The sequence below is a fragment of the Pleurodeles waltl genome, chromosome 11 (assembly GCF_031143425.1).
Source record: "Pleurodeles waltl isolate 20211129_DDA chromosome 11, aPleWal1.hap1.20221129, whole genome shotgun sequence".
In the NCBI taxonomy this organism is placed as follows: Eukaryota; Metazoa; Chordata; class Amphibia; order Caudata; family Salamandridae; genus Pleurodeles; species Pleurodeles waltl.
The window spans coordinates 752,908,606-752,924,697 of NC_090450.1; the positions used below are offsets into that span (position 1 = coordinate 752,908,606).

A 16,092-nucleotide genomic window follows, 5' to 3' on the forward strand; every position below is an offset into this window, starting at 1 on the left:
CTGATTAGCCACACCAACCACTCGTATTGTGAGTCCTGATAAAGGTAACCTTGGTACTTCCACACTGCGGACTGTAGAGCGTGTAGCTCCTGTGTCAACCAAAAATGAAACCTTATAGCCCATTACTTTTCCTTCTACACATGAGCCTCTCTGATCTACTTCTAATGAGGCTAAGAGCCTGCACTCTTCACTGTCTGAACTGTCATCTGACCATTCGTCATTCGTCTCATTTTCACCTCGTAATGGGAATTGCTGTACAGTATTGTTTTGACTCGACACCTGACCTGTGACCTGCTGAGGAAGCATCACCTGTTGCTGACCCATCGGGGCTAGAGGTAGCTGCATTTGCTGTCTAGGCACCATAGGAATCTGCTGTTGCATTGGTTGTACTGACACAGTTTGGAAACGTGGTGTCTGCATTTGCTGCATGGGTTGTACCCCTGACATCTGCGCCAAATTATTTTGATAATTCTGATTTTGTTGTCTCATTCTTGGACCTCGTTGATTCTGTTGTGCCCCAACATTCATGCTCTGCTGAACTGTACCATCATGCACCATATTTGGACAATCCCGCTTCCAATGTCCCATGCCCTCGCACGCGTGACATGGTGACATCCTCTTCACTACTTGCCCATCATTTTGTATGACAAAATTATTCATGTCTAAATTACGATTCACAAAGCCTCGACCTCTACCTCTCGGCTGTACCTGAAACCCACCGTTCATTTGCGGTTGCTGATGCATCATTTGCTGAACACCATTTCCCTGAATTCCAACCTGTGCAGCTCTTATCTGCATCACCATCACCTTTTCTTTCAGCTTTTTCTGTTTTAACTCAATTTCATCACTACAGTATTTCGCATACTGCAACACCTCGTCAATCGGTTTAGCTTGCCAACAAATTAAATGATTCCTAATCATTTGACCAACTTCTGGTCTCAGCCCTTCAACAAATCTGAACACAAGATGATTCATGTCTTTCGGCTCGATCGTTTCAGTACCACTGTAATGTTTAAATGCTTTTAACAATCTCTCATAATAGGCATGTATTGACTCCTTAACCTCTTGCGAAGTCCGGTCGATTTTCTGCCAATCGGTCACCTTCGGTGACACCTTTTGTTTCAAAAACTCAATGACTTTATGATAATATTTCATCACCTCTTCAGAAGGTGCTCCTGTCGCCTTATCCCTTGTCGGTTCCTTTGTGGGCCAATCCACCCCTCTTTTGCACTCAAGCCACAAATCTGGTGGAACAATAATCTCAAACAAAGTATTCAAGTCCTCCCAAAGACATTTTGCAAGCTTCACAAATCTATCTGTCTGCTGATACCACTCGATCGGTTTTTCTCTCAACCTCGGGTAATCATTTGTAAAGGACAAAATATCTCCCCTGGACCATGGCACATGGACTAAAACACCACCAGCTGTTTCTCTCATGGGCAAGATTTTTACTGAATCCAGATTGGGTGTAGTCGCCGTTTCAATAGACCCTGGACTATCCCTCTTCCCTTTGTCCTTTTTCTTTGCCCATCGGTTTTCCCATTTTTCTAATGCTCCCCAGATTGGCGCACTCTGCAGCAATTCTTTCAGGTGTGTCTTCATGCCTGCGGATCTCATTTGTTCAAAATCTTTTGTGTCGAAGTCTAATCTGTAACTTCGTTTCAAATGTTTCGTGTTTCCAATATCGATGTTGTATTTGTCTGCCAAATTTGTTAATCTCTGGTGTATTTTTCCTACTTCTTTAGTAATCTTAGGGCATAAGTATCTCAATTCTGCCTCAGTGTAAGATTCTAACCTGTTCACCCCCATTGTTCCTTCCACCAACTCAGCAGCTTCTGCGCTTAGCCGTACCAGATTCAGGTATTCATCTTGTTTTTCTTTTTCGGGATTGACTTCGGTTATTGTAGTTGCTGTAGCCTTTTGTGATGTACAAGTTTTCTCTAACCACTCATTTAACTGTTGTACTGTAAAACCCTGCAGTGAAATGTTCCCTGTATGTATCATTGGAGTATATGAAGTGTTTGTACTCATGGTTTGGGGAGTCAAGACTCCCAAACCTGCTTGCCGCATTGCCTCAAGAGGTGCCCCTATTGGACTGAGGTCCATTAAGGGTCTTGATCGCTCGGGAACCTGTTCTCCCTGGGCCATTATTTGTGGAGTTCTAATAGACCCTCCTCTTATGGCTTCATGGGTCATGACTCCCTGTTCACATGTCCTTGTTCTCTCTTGGGCATATAACGGTACTGGAGGACCAACAGTGATAGGTAGTGATATTGCGGCAGGTGTCTGACCTGATCCCAGGCTTCTAGGAGCTGCAACACCATAGGTCTGCTCTAATAATCCCGGTGCAGGGTCTTTCAAGGGACCCGCTACTGGGTTATACCCCGGTATCAGTTGTGGCGGTTGTGACACCAACTGTGGAGTTGACTCAATCTGGACCAATCTTGGTTTTGTATATATCGGGTCTGGCGGGACCACTAAGTTCGTAGTAGTCTTGAGTACTGGAACATCGGGATAGATTCTTTTTATCTGTGGTGGAGGTTGTAACTGTGTCGGTATGTCTGGAGCAGTAGGTACACTGTCACCATTCTGTATCAAAGCTGTATCACTAGTCTGTACCGTATCAGTAACTCCCTTCTCCTGTGTCTGGTTCCCAGGATCCAAGCTAGTGCTCGGAACATTGTCACTCACCGCATAAGGTGGTGGTCGGTCATGCAGTAATCTATCCATAAACTTCTCATCCTCTGAATCATCCTCTTCTTCCCAGGTCCTTTTTTGTTCTTTAACTTTGTCTGAGTCTTTGTTAGTTTTGCAAGAAGCTTTCTTTCCCTGTCTCTCCTCTTCCTGTGTTATCGCTGGAAACAGCTTTAACCCATCTACGATTCCCCGTCTCCACATCTTATTCTCGTTATCCCACCTTGCTTCTGCATAAGATTTCTCTGCTCTTGTCAATCTCCAGTGAAACCTTTCCTGCCTATGTTTCCCAGATCGCTAGAGCCTCATATTGTGCTGGTCTCAGAGGTGGTTTTTGTGTACTTAACATCCACCTCAAGTTTTCTAAAACCTTTTGATTGAACGTCCCATGTTCCGGAAACGCTAGACACCCTTCTTTTTCTGTCAACTTGCGCCATTGTTTTAACCACAAACACGGTGCAACACCCTTTTCCTCCATAACCGTATAAGCTGGAGTACCCTCGGGCGGTGTAGGTTCCCCATCTGTTGCAACGATGTACACATCTCCCCTCAAAGCGCTTTTGAATGCCTTTACAAAATTCATTTTATTTTAGATTTAATCAGGAAAATGGCTTAGTTCCCAGGACACTCTTCACCTGCCCTTTGCTCACCCTATTGCCTCTCACGGATGGCAGCCAATCCGTGCGCGACCCCTCTCAACATCTGACCTATCCCAGCGCGGCACCACTGACGTCACACTCATACACACTGCAGCTGACAAAGTCTTGCGGCTTATCCACACCTCACTAACTTCTTATAACTCATACAAACTAATGCGATTTATTGCAGACACCTTAAATTACAATACAAATCTGCTGATTTACTACAGGAAGGGTAACACATTCGCTTCAGAACTTTACAGAGATTTCACTTGAAGCCTCGGCCGCTACTCTCTCCTTCTCAGTTCCCTCATACGCAAGCAGAATTCGACCCGCAAATCCTACTCTCGACTTGTCAATGACTCATTCTAGTGCACTTTAGAACTTGTCAAATCTCCATCGAAGGTTTCGCACATACGTTGTGACTCAAACTTGACTTGTCAACCACACCCGATTGACCTATTAAATCGCACAGATTACAACATAAACCATAATTTTCATCCTACTCCGGAGTCTTAGACCTCAACAGGCCCGTACCTTTACCAACCACGTGGATAATGTTGAACAATAAGCGCTGCATTCACATGAAGTACGCCGACTTCCCTACTCTCATTCTGTGGAGTACGCCCACTCCTACTAAACGACACTTATCTTGGCCTAAACACACAATCTTCACAATCTCCTGCAAGTTGCATAAGCTTTGAGCAAGCGCAAAAACCCTAACCACACATATTATGGCGCCGAGAACATTCCCAACTCATCTTAGGCAGGCTCCGAGATCCCAGGAGAGCCCATGGTGAACCTAGCCACTCATCGTTTTACCAAATTTCATTATCATAGAAAACAAAATTAACAACAAAAACTCCGTCCTAGGGCCTCCAAGGGCCAAACCGTTGCTCTGCTACCAGAACTGTTAACGCGTCCGTCTATGTTAATTTATACACATCAGGACTCGTTTTAGGTCGATGAACCTTTTGACCCAGTGGTAAGTCTCCGTAAGACGAAATTACCAAACATCAAAAATATCTTTCACAATAACCATTAATGAATTTTCGACGCATTCATTAATTTCTGACTCAAATAACCACACCTTAAAGGAAGAATTTGTGAATTTATTCCCTATTGATTACAATCTAATATTAAACGTATTAATCTCAAAACCAAGAAGCATAAAAGCATAATCACAGAGTGGCAATTACGATGAACTTTCAATAATGCGATGATCAGAATCATAGGATAGATACGTTAGCAGAGAATAAACCATAGTGCATGATAAACATCAGAATATCAGTTCAGCATAGCTACATGTCAGTCACGTCAGATTCGTCAGTCAAATGAATACCTCACCTAACCTCAGATTAGCATTAGCATGTTGGGCTTCATGCAAAACAATTTAGAACATCAATTTGGAAAACATCTAACTAAGATACCTAATTAAACATACAGCAGTTGGTACCTAGAGAGAAAGGCATATAGATTCTGTTAGCATTAATAATTACCCTCCTAGAGTTAAGTCAGCATACAGGATCAGTCTTCGTCTTCAGGACATCAGATGGTTCAAACTATCTAAAAGAGAATCAAGGGTCACTCTCCTCATATGGAGGAAAGTGTAATAGGGCGGTCTATGGGCTGTGATAATTTTGTCTAAGTCTCAAATCACCAAATAGAGTGACAGAGTTTCTGGATGCAATCGATGTCATCCCTTCCTAACTGAACGTCGTCCCTTGTGTCTCATGAGTTTTTATCCTCTTTTCGTAATCCATTCCACCAAAATTCTATTGGTTAATAACTACACCCCATCATTGGTAACCAATCAAATTATACATTAAGTAATGCATGTGTCATTTCTTGATTTTATTTTGTCTTTCAATTGGTCTTCATAATCAGCATTTTTCGTAGGTGGTACGTCCGGGGTTACTTCACCATCTTGGCACACGTCTCGGGTCAGGAGTTCTTTTCCCCTCGTCTCATCGTCCTTGAGAGTGTCCATTACTGTTTCGAAGCACATATCTTCTATACTAAAAGCTGCTAGAATGCGGATGGGAAGATTTGTTCATGTTTCGAATTAATACAGAAGAGAACAATAGCTGGGTCATAGTCATTTGCGAGTCCGCACACAGAAAAAGCAGGAAAAATAGGTTTTTAAATGAGAGTTACACAGCTAGTTCGCAACTCATGCTAACTTAAGACATACAATTTTAATGAATACAGTTTTGATCGTAATAATGCATATATCTTATTATTATTATTATTATTATTCAACATTAGTGTTCATAAATGAGTAAATCTTCACGTATATTAATGCATTTTAATTATTATTTATTAATATTGCTTTTGGCAAATGTAAGCGTTTCACGTCTATAATATATGATATTTATACTACGCTCTCTCAAGTGTATAAATTATATACAGCTAATCAGTTATGCCATAACTTCACGTTTGCTAACTCCGAACCAGACAGAGAACATTGATATGTCTGACCTCTTCTGGTCGAATCATTGGCGGGGAGCAGTACAGAGCGGAGGTTTATTAGCAGCAAACGTCGTTCCCTTCAAAGAGTAAGTCGGGCGGGTTAAGAATCTCATTTTAGCTGTCTCCAGACTAAAATTATCTCTGCTGTCATAGAGGTCAGTGGGGGATACACATTCTTCTGATATTTTTTTAGCAAAAATTGCGTGTTTCTTAGTTTGTAAAGCCCTCGTTCATGTCAGCGGTCTAGTTGGTATACAGTCGGTTGGGAGCACGTGTCGTTCCTAAAAGTCTATTGGTGCTTTAATGCCTGGTTGTGGCCATTTTAAAGACAGGCATAACCACTTTTATTATTATATCGTAAAAGCCTCACAGGAACTGAAAATGAAACAGTAACTCGTTGCCTGACAGAAAAATGGCCGCCGCTTAGCGACAATGTTTCTCACACTAGCCTGCGTCAATATTAAATCGGCGCCGTGTCGGAATTTGGTCTGCGTAAGTACATATGTTCTTTTCGGCACTCGATTGTTAAGGCTACGTGGGATAAGGAAGCCACGGACAAGCATAGATAATGTGCTTTTCATCACTCGATGATCTGCTGGTAGAGTCTGGCAGGGACCGCGCCTGTTTGACAGCAGCTCGCTCTTCCTAGAGCTACGGAGCAGGAAGCGGCGGAGCGCGAGGTTGGTCGAAGGTATAGGACGGAGGCCGGGAGGACTCGTAACATCACGAGTACGTACTTCTACGGATAGCTCTTCCACAACCGCCCAGGTATAGACAAACTTTGCCCACTATATATCTCAGTACTTCCAGTTAAACCTGCTGTTCATACTTTGTCAGGTGTGCGCAGTGCTTAGGAATTGCCACACTGCATACAACGTGTATACAAAACGGACAGAACCCACATTTGTAAACTTTGGCGAGGACAGATTTCCCTCTGAATTCTCAATGAACTGAACAATTTGCAGCCACCCACACTCTATACATACAGCTTTGTGCTGCCGGACCCGTGCATCCGTGTTATCTGGACCCTGGCTCCTGTACTCGCCTCGCTCTGTAGTTTTACCCACGAACGTACTGCTTAGTACTGGTTCTCTCAAGTTAGTCATTTACAAACTGCGAACACACTACAGTTTGCCTATTGCACGAAACGCTGTGCATAGTGACCATTGAAGCGTGACTAGTGGAGCCATTACCGATCTTAGTTCCACTTATTTGTAGACCCTGCCCTGTTCAACTGTCCTAACCCGTGCACTCACTTTGCAGTGTAGCCTGAATGGCGTGAACACTGGCCGCTGTAGTCAGACCCATACAGTCTGTGCCCACTGCCGGTGTCGCCACCTACTGAACACAATATCTGGTGTATTTATCCATTGGACATATTGGCCAGTTCTGCATAGCTCAGCACTGTTCAGGGCACCCTGCCACGTACTCCCTATCGTAAGCATTGTTTCGTTTTCAGTCTGCCTGCCCCAGATATACACTGTCTTCTGCTTCATGGCCCGCCTACACAGAATATGACAAATGCACACGAGCTGCCCAGTGCAGCTTACTTCCTGTACACCCACTAGCCACTGCAGGCAGCCTCATGCCTTTGCCTCTTACTGCTAAGGTTACCCTCTCCCCTCTATACTCTGCCCCTGCAACATACCCCTATTGTATACAATGTATATTTTGTTCTAATTTGCTTGCCAAATATTTATGATAAACTGCGTAGACTACCTCTCACACGGTAGATAGTCTTTGCCCATTTTATCCTGCCATATGTATTAACTATGCTATAACCAGCCTGCCACTTACAGTAAAGTGTGCATCGTTCTTCATGTCCACCTATCCCGTGTACACGAGTTGAACACAGTGGCATTGGCTCCACGTTCAAACTATGAGCTGTGCACATATATAGATGCAGTCTCATCCGTATGCACACATTTTTCTACGAAACACACATCTATGCAGATTATGCAATGTACACAAGTGCACTGCATGTTCAGTGCCCTGTACAACAATTGCATGTAGATGTTGTACTCGCAAATGCACAACATACATTGTACAGCCATAGGTCACTATTATTCAGTTTGTATAAACTGTGCACACACAGTGCAAACTGCACCAGAATCCTCTTTTTTTGTGCGTTCATTGCACACGCTGTTCAATGAATGTCGACCAGCTACACACTGTCTGTACATGCAGTTAGAAGCTATTTTCAAATCCCTCTACATTGTTCAACTTTTTTTGCCAATTATCAATGATTCGCCGCTGCTTCCTGCCATTTCAGTGCACTGTAGTGTACACCTATTCTACAGCCACTGTGTACCCTATGCAGTTTGCAGACCATGTGTGCACTGACACACTACCCTGGCCGGAATTGTGCTTACCCTTTTTACGCAGTACACAATCTATATTCAGTGTACTTATCTAGCAGTGACTGCCTCTGCACATGTTTTAAACTGCACATTTATGTTTCACATATTACCATACAAAGATGCGGAATAGACAAACTGCTCACACATTTGCTCTTTAAGCACTCCATTTGCTGTCAGCGCCAGAAATGGGCGAGACAACAAATTTAACAGGGATAGCCGAGCCAGGGGTGTCGCTGGTTCTAAGAGCCCATCCGGGAAAACAGTCTTTACATTTTCCAAATATATCATGCAATAAACAACATATAAAGTCTCTTTAAAAATTTTTAAAAAGTGTATTTTGTTAATATGTGGAAGACTTTCAGCTTAGTACATCACGTTATCACTGCATCAAAAGGCATTTATTAAGGAAGATTTTTTTTAATTATGAACTTAAACATATTTGTACCGCCCCTCCTCCATACCGACAATTCTGTTAGTGAATTTAACCGAAAGTCACTTATCGTTTGCACCCTATGTGTGGCCTGAATGCTTAAATGGAGAAACATTCTAGTCTATTTAAATAAAACAATATAGCTGTTTGTAGAGATCATTTTGAATTCAGGTAGTTTGAAGGCTCATGAATACAATAATGACTATAAACGAAGCATGGTGAAGTAAAATATTTGCCTAGGATCACACAGTTTGTTCAGGTGGGAATAAAACCCAGGTTTTCTAGTATCACATTGTGTCATTCCCTAGATAGGTTTTTCTGTCCCTCTCCTTATTTACATCAAAAGATAATGTTTTTTCTTTAACTCTTGGCACATTAGGTGAGAGCATGGGTGGCAGGCAGAAGCCACATGAAAGCATGGCTCATTTTGGGCTTGGCAGGGTCTAAGAGGACCTCGAACTGAGCCACAGCCAGGCATCTGGTTTGAGCTGGACTCGAACTTACAGTGGCTTGTCTATCTCTAGTTAGCACAACTTGAGCTACATGCACACACAGCCTTATGAGCACAACGTTAATTTTTCACACTTTCAAACCTTCCAACCAACCAGGTATCAAGTTAAGGTTAAGTGCTGCACAGATGGTGTCCACTGATAAGGGTTTCCCATGAGTCAGCTCTGTGGCCCCCAAGAGTATATACAGAGGGTTTCATCTGGGTTCCGTGGCCTTGGCTCTTGGTAATGATAGCTGTTAGTAGCCTCTGTTGGTTGTTGTCGTTGTGGGTAAACTTTTCCCTGGGTTGGGAACAGAAGGCAGGCCCAAGGGGTGGAATGGGCCACAATACTTTGTTGGCCATGGTGGTGCTGTTTGCCTTCATGGAGGCATAGGGCACTACTTAATTGCCAACAACCACACTGTATCAGATTTGTTTAATATGCATATTCAGTACCTAACTCGTATGTATAATGTTTGCTGTACCACACCCTGGACACTTCCAGGTAACAGGAGAATTGGTCACATTTCAATCTGTGGCGGCATTCCTTTCATTACTGACCAATCTTAAATGTCACGCCGTTGTGTTTGTAATTCGAATACGGTTATATTGCATGGACATGTAATTTAGCTGTTTTTAGGCTCTGCATCCGTTATGCACTTTACTGTTGGCTGTCCATTATGTTCTTGGAAGGTTTTGTTGTGAACATAAACACGTGTATGTCAGTTGGCAAGGACTAGTCAAAGTCCAATGCCGAAAGCAAAATCTAACTAAACAGTTCAATGAAACTAATCAGAGCCGTACTTCACTTTTGTTGTAAATGTGCTTGCACTTGAAAGCAAAACGTGAACAAAATCTATTACATGTTTTTTTATTATTATATTCCTCACCACAATGCCTCTCTATGAAGTGCAATTCCCATTCCCTTTGTGCAGCAGTGTGGCTCTGTTTTAGAATCAATCTGGCTTCGGCTGCCCAGGACGAGTAATTAAAGCATTGTCCACCCCTCGGAGCTGCATAGTGGTCATATTACATTCAAAATTTCCCTGTCGATTAAGGTGCTTGGGCCCAGCAGACACACCCTGTAATGAGACAGTATGAGATATTTAATTCCAATAGAAAATGCTCTAGGTAGATTCTTGCCAATACATAAAGAGATTCCCTTTTGCAGCAAGAATATTCTATTAAATAGTTTTTTGTGGATTCTGGTAAGTTGAAAAGTTCAGAGACCCGCAGCCACGAATGGCAATATTCATGCTTTCCTTGTACTTTAAAACCTTTTTTATGACATTTCTTTTTGCTTTTCGTGAATAAATTCAATTCAATGGAGTGGAGAGGAGTAAAGTACATTAAGGGGGGAATTGGATGTAAGACAATATAAGTATTTTGTCCGTAAGCATGGACTGTGGAAAGTTGATCCTATTGCCATAAAACAGATTGATAGAAGAGTTCATGGTAGTAGTTATTCATTTTTTTTATTATTACTCTTTTATAGTAATAACTGTAAACTGAGTTTCCCTGTATACATTTTTAAGAAAGACGGGTGATAATGTAGGTCTATAAAGAACTTCAAAAATACTTTCTACATTGGGCGTAACCCCATTATAAAATAGCAGTTTTTACAGAATGGGGTCTTGTAAGTTTTTCCGTGTCAACCAAGTGACAAAATGTTCTTCCAACTGAAGCATAAGTGTTCTAGTTGTTAACTTTTGCTTGCCTTTAGGAGCAATTTAGAGCATATAATGTTGCCACTATCAAACTTTTCAAACGTAGCATTATGTTTGGGAAGGAACTGGCTATTTTTGTGAAAAGCCTCACTCAGATCTTTATGGCACCATTTATGTTAGGCCATGACAGAGGTGAAGGGCAGCCTTTTAAAATCGACAGAACTTCACTCATGCAAAGTATGTATTTTTTCGCATGGTTTTAAAACAGGAGCATAATTCTGCAAGTGCTAATTCGTTTGATTCCGGCAGTCTCCGAAACATATGCCTAGACATGTTTTTATAGGGCAAGGGGCAGGCTTCCTTCCTACATGTTTGGGATGATGGCTAGTAGATTACACAAGCCGGAGGACTTTCAATAAACTAACGACTTCATCTAATTTGTTAAGTTTACTCATTCTTCAATATCTTGTTTTTTTATGGAAGAACTCAATTCTTAACGTCTGGTATGGTCGAGAGTGCGCGTGACTTAGAAACATATACAAGTGTACAGAGTATAAACGTAACTTGGCAGTTGATTGTAACAAAGTGTTTATTGAATGCAGCCAAAGTCTTGGCAGCATGGCGAAAGAGTGTTTGAGCACACTGAGGTGAGACTAATAAACGTGAAAGAGGGTAAAAAAGTGTGTTGGTGCACTTCGGGGCACCAATTATTTGAGTACTTTGTGTTAGTTCATGTGAATGTCCTCTTAGCTGCGTGACTACGGAGGCGGTAAAATTCCAACCTCTGATTCCCTTGTTATAACTGCGTGTAGCTTTCAGACTACTTAATGGGCCATGGGTAGCCTGGCTCTTATTTAAATGAGAGGTTTCCCCCATCTCTCAACAACAAGATAACTCTCTTAGGAGGAGGCTTTGGTTGAGAAGAGAAGCCTGCATGCCAGAGTTTACCTTCAGGGTCTGTTGCAGGGTTACTTTTAGGCCTTTTTTTCTGATTTACGTGCAGGGTTGCCTCTAGGCCCTCACACGAGCTACTGACCCTGCAGCAGACCGTCTCTTTGCAGTGTGATTGTGCTTTTCTGTTTTGTTGTCATAGTTTTAACTGTGAATGTTGCCAAAGAAGTTTCCCTTTATCAGGAAAGCCGGCTGATAAGCATCGATGGATGTGTGTGAGTTATGAGTTACAAACCTAGCTACAGAGCAGGGAAATCCTATGCAGCAGTGGAGGTTTTGGAAATACTGACAGGTACTTGGAAAAATGATAAGTGGAGGGGTTATGTAGAGCTAACAGCTGGGAGCGGCAGAGAGACAAATAAGATGGAAGGGATCCATGCCACTTTGATTTAATGCAAAGGTTTACAGTAAATGTGAAGTGGTCTCACGAAGAGGGAAGTGGTGCCGAAAGTGGGTGTGTGAATGACAACTGCACCAACCTCCTTAGATGCCCATCTTACCCAGTTCAAGGCATCAGTGCTTTATTTGAGCCAGTGTTTGCCACTGGGTGCCGTTGGCACTCATTTTTGGGAAAATGCACTAATTTCTGAATCAGACATCTACAGAGAGCTAGAAAAAGAACAGCAGAATGACAGAAAAACGTCAGAAAGGGAATGAGTAGGAACCTGCAAAAGAAAGCAAAAAAATGGCAGGGATTGTCTAGTAGTGGATTAAAGAGATGAGGTGGATTCAAGAATATGCAGCCTTGATATTGGGCACACCAATGTTTATTTGCACCGGTTGATGGCTTCTGAGTAGAGCTTTGGCACATATTCTTTTACAAATTAAGCACTACATAACATGTTGCTTGGGAGCAATATGGAGTATAAAGTGACTCCTTTCAAAGGGATGGGGTTAACAGAGGGGTTACAGGGTAACAAGGTGTTGCTTGTGGATGAAGGTCTTCAGGTCTTCTTTTGAAGTGGTTGAGGAAGGGACATAGGCAGATCTGGTTTGAGATGGAGAGATAAACATGGGCAATGGCGACCCTTTACGGTTGTTGTAAATTTGTGATATTAACAGTGACCTTTGACGAAACTGGCTCCTTCATGTAACACGCTCTTTAGGCGTTTTGGCTGCGTCTTGCGGTTGCCAAGTAGTAGAAGACTGCTTCTGTCAAGATGGGTCAGGACTAGCACCTTGGCAACAGTTCTGAAGTCTGCTTCTGTTACAAATGGCTCACTATGTAGAGTAGTGTTAGCTGGCTTTTATTCACCACTAAGGTATCTTTGCAGATATTTCATAGTCTGATTTCTCTTTATTCATATCTTTAGAGGAGTTGCTTTCTCCTTCAAGTAAATTATTTTCAAAGGCTACCTGTCTTCATTACTTTAGATAGATACTGGCTCATGTAACTTGAGTGTTACATTTATCTTACGTAGGTCCCTCATTTACAGGGCCTGATGCACAAAGCATTTGTGGTGAAGAGAACTTACACTATTTTAGTCTTCACAGTGACTGTTCTATACTTCAGCATTAGTTATTTTGTGCTCAGGCAGGAAGGCATCTAAAGTTTCTTTTTATCAAGTTATACCGAATGACAAACAGCAGTATTCTGGTGGGAGTGTCCTTCCTTGTTTTTACTAACCACATTTTTATGATTTTTTTTTTTTCATTGAAAATCCAGCAAAAACTTGGCCCTATGCGACCTGTGTTAGACATCTCTTTATTTAAAATGGTTTATCAATGGAAATGCCATCCAGTTCTGCAAAGTCTCTTGCATTTTAGTGCATCCGTAAGGTAGCCTGCTGCCCAACCCATCTTGAGCCTTACTCTAGCTGTTGGTCCAGAATCATTGCCAATGTGCAATTGTACTGCTCCTTAAATTGTCAGGTTTTGACTTGCTGTGTCTGAGCAGCAACCCCCCTGTTGAACAGTCCCCAGCATGATTTTAGGACTAACCTATTTCCTTTATCTTTTAAGTTTCAGATTTTGGGGTCCCTTGTCACTTAATAGATGTAGAGTGCCTCCATTGTAGGAAGGTTCTGGGAATGTCTTACCGTTTTCTTGTGGCAGTACTGAGGTTATTCAGCTTGTTGGAGAACACCCAGGAAATACCCAACTGCTCTGAATATTCAATTAATGTATTATACTGTCAATTATTATTTGATTGTTTTTCAAGTTTGGTGAGTGATAGACTGGATGAAGGATTTTGGTAGATGATTTGACTTCAGTGTCTCTCAACGCTGGAGGACAAGTCATGTTGCGTGCTTTTTTTTGGGATAGGGGGAGTTTGTGACCCTTAGAGAAACTGTATCTTATGGCCTCACGGCTCACACTTATTTTTCTCAGTCTTACACTATTTGTCGATTTAATGATAGGAAACCGTTGCCTTAGGTTTTTTTTTATAGACACATGATCGGTTGTTGTATGCCATTATCTTGTCTTGTCTGGAAGGTGTGTTTTCTGGAGAAATGCCAGCAGGCCAGCATTTTGGAAGGTGAATAATATAATAGTATGTTTGAAAGGTAGATTATGCAAATTTTATGGTTAGATGCTTCTCAGTTGTTTGCATAACCTCCGTGTCTGTTGGATACAACAATACGGATTTCCAATCCCTCCATGCTCAGTAATTTAATTCTAGATCTTTACTTAACCCGTACATGAATTTCCGTTAACTAAATGAAAAGAAACCTAGTTGTCCACAAAGAAGACACTTGTGACACACAATATTACCTGCCTTCCCGTTTATTGGTTTTTAACGAACATATAGGTTTCAGAATAATAGTGACCGGCCTACATACCTCTTTGGGCCCAGCTGTAGCATTTTGCTTGTTGTTGGTTCCCTCAAGAATGTGGTTTAAGAGGAAAGCTGCCACCATGATCAAATTGGCTGCATGCTAATCATTTCCGTGCCCCTGCGACATAGCTTTCACTATTCTCTCCTGATGGTCATGATTGATCAAACCTCAGTGGTCTGAGGACCAGCTTTGGGTTTGGACTCGAACCAGAAATCAGTACGTTTGAATTGCACATTTCTTGCCGACGTACTTCGTTTTACAGCACTTTAGTCAGCTTGTGCAGCCTGTAAAGTGATAAGACCAGAAAGCCTGATGTAAGGGCATCTTCTTGATAAAGTGTGGTGTAGTTTCTGATGAAGGAGAGCGCAGTAGGCAAACAGCAGTTGGTAGGAAAATGTTTTATGCCCACCGTGTTAGTTGTCAACTGACCTCTTGGTACGAAGGTTACTTTCAGTCAGTCTTCAAGTTTTAGCCGACGATGCTAAGCATTCACTCAGTTATTGTCATTTTTCTCATCATAGAAATGGACCTGCAATGTACAGTATACTTAACGCCGTTGAATAAAGAAATAGAACAGTCTGAAAGTTCCTCTCAAGAAATGGTGCCTCTTTGTCATTTACAAACTGCTACACGCCTTATTGTTTTTCACATTGTATACCTATTCCTTCTTGGGTTCATGGGTAGCTCCTGTACCTTAGCAAATCATTTTTCATCAGCCGCACGAAGACATCATCCTTGTGTTACAGAAGCCTGTAAGCTGAACTCTAGAGAAGCTCCGCAGAACAATTGCAAGTTCATCTTGGTTTCTTCATTTTGTTGTATCACTGGTGCCTGTTGTAAATTATAATCATAACTAATAGCAGTCATTTACTTAATACTACCTTTTGTGAGGTTGATCTTGCCCTATTGTCTTACAGGTTTTTCTTCACCACAACGTTGTTTCCTGACATTAGTGTCTAAATTATAAACAACTAATCAATGATGCCGTGACATTACGTTTGCTAACTCTGAATGAGCAGACGGAGAACTTTGATACGGCTGAATTCTTCTGCTCGAATCATTGGCAGGGGAGTACAAAACGGAGGCAGAGTCTTACTAGTAGCAGCCATCCCTTCGAGGAGGAAGTTGGGCGGGTGGCGAATGTGATCGTGAAAAGCATGAGAATGTCTTGCTGCTAACAATACGTAGAGCACAAACTAAGAGGAAGGTCCCATTTAATTTTTTTCCATCATTTCACAACCAGTTTATAGAAGTCTCGACACCAGTCTTACAAAGTACCAAAAAACATAAGACAGACTAACATTATAATAGGGACATTTAACATGAAGAAAGTGATTTATTGGGCGACAGTTTCACAGAGTGTAGTGCAATCTGTTCAAAGACTTTAAACCTCAAGTTTTGTTTTCAGTTTGAGACTACAGGGAGCAGTCCCCCTCCCCATCTTGCAGGAGTAAATGGTTTAAAACGCTAGGATGAGTGTGATTCTGGGTGTGTGCCTAGAGGTTGTCATGATTGGGCACATTTGTTCACATGTGCAACACCTTCATACCATTAGCTGTGTACTGCTCTGTGCTGTATTTTTGGAATGCTTACATTTCATTTCAAGGAAT

At 41.9% G+C, this 16,092-nt stretch overlaps 1 protein-coding gene across 2 annotated transcripts in view; it reads left to right on the forward strand.

Moving 5' to 3' along the window:
* Positions 1–6,421: 6,421 nt before the first annotated feature.
* Positions 6,422–16,092, forward strand: part of TAOK3 (TAO kinase 3) — a 1,041,334-nt gene continuing 1,031,663 nt past the window's right edge. Inside the window, exon 1 of one of the 2 annotated variants that reach the window (XM_069214478.1) lies at positions 6,422–6,572. The gene's annotated coding sequence lies outside the window, so the exon portion shown is untranslated. The remainder of the gene's footprint in view (positions 6,573–16,092) is intronic. The other variant, XM_069214480.1, reaches the window with a different exon arrangement.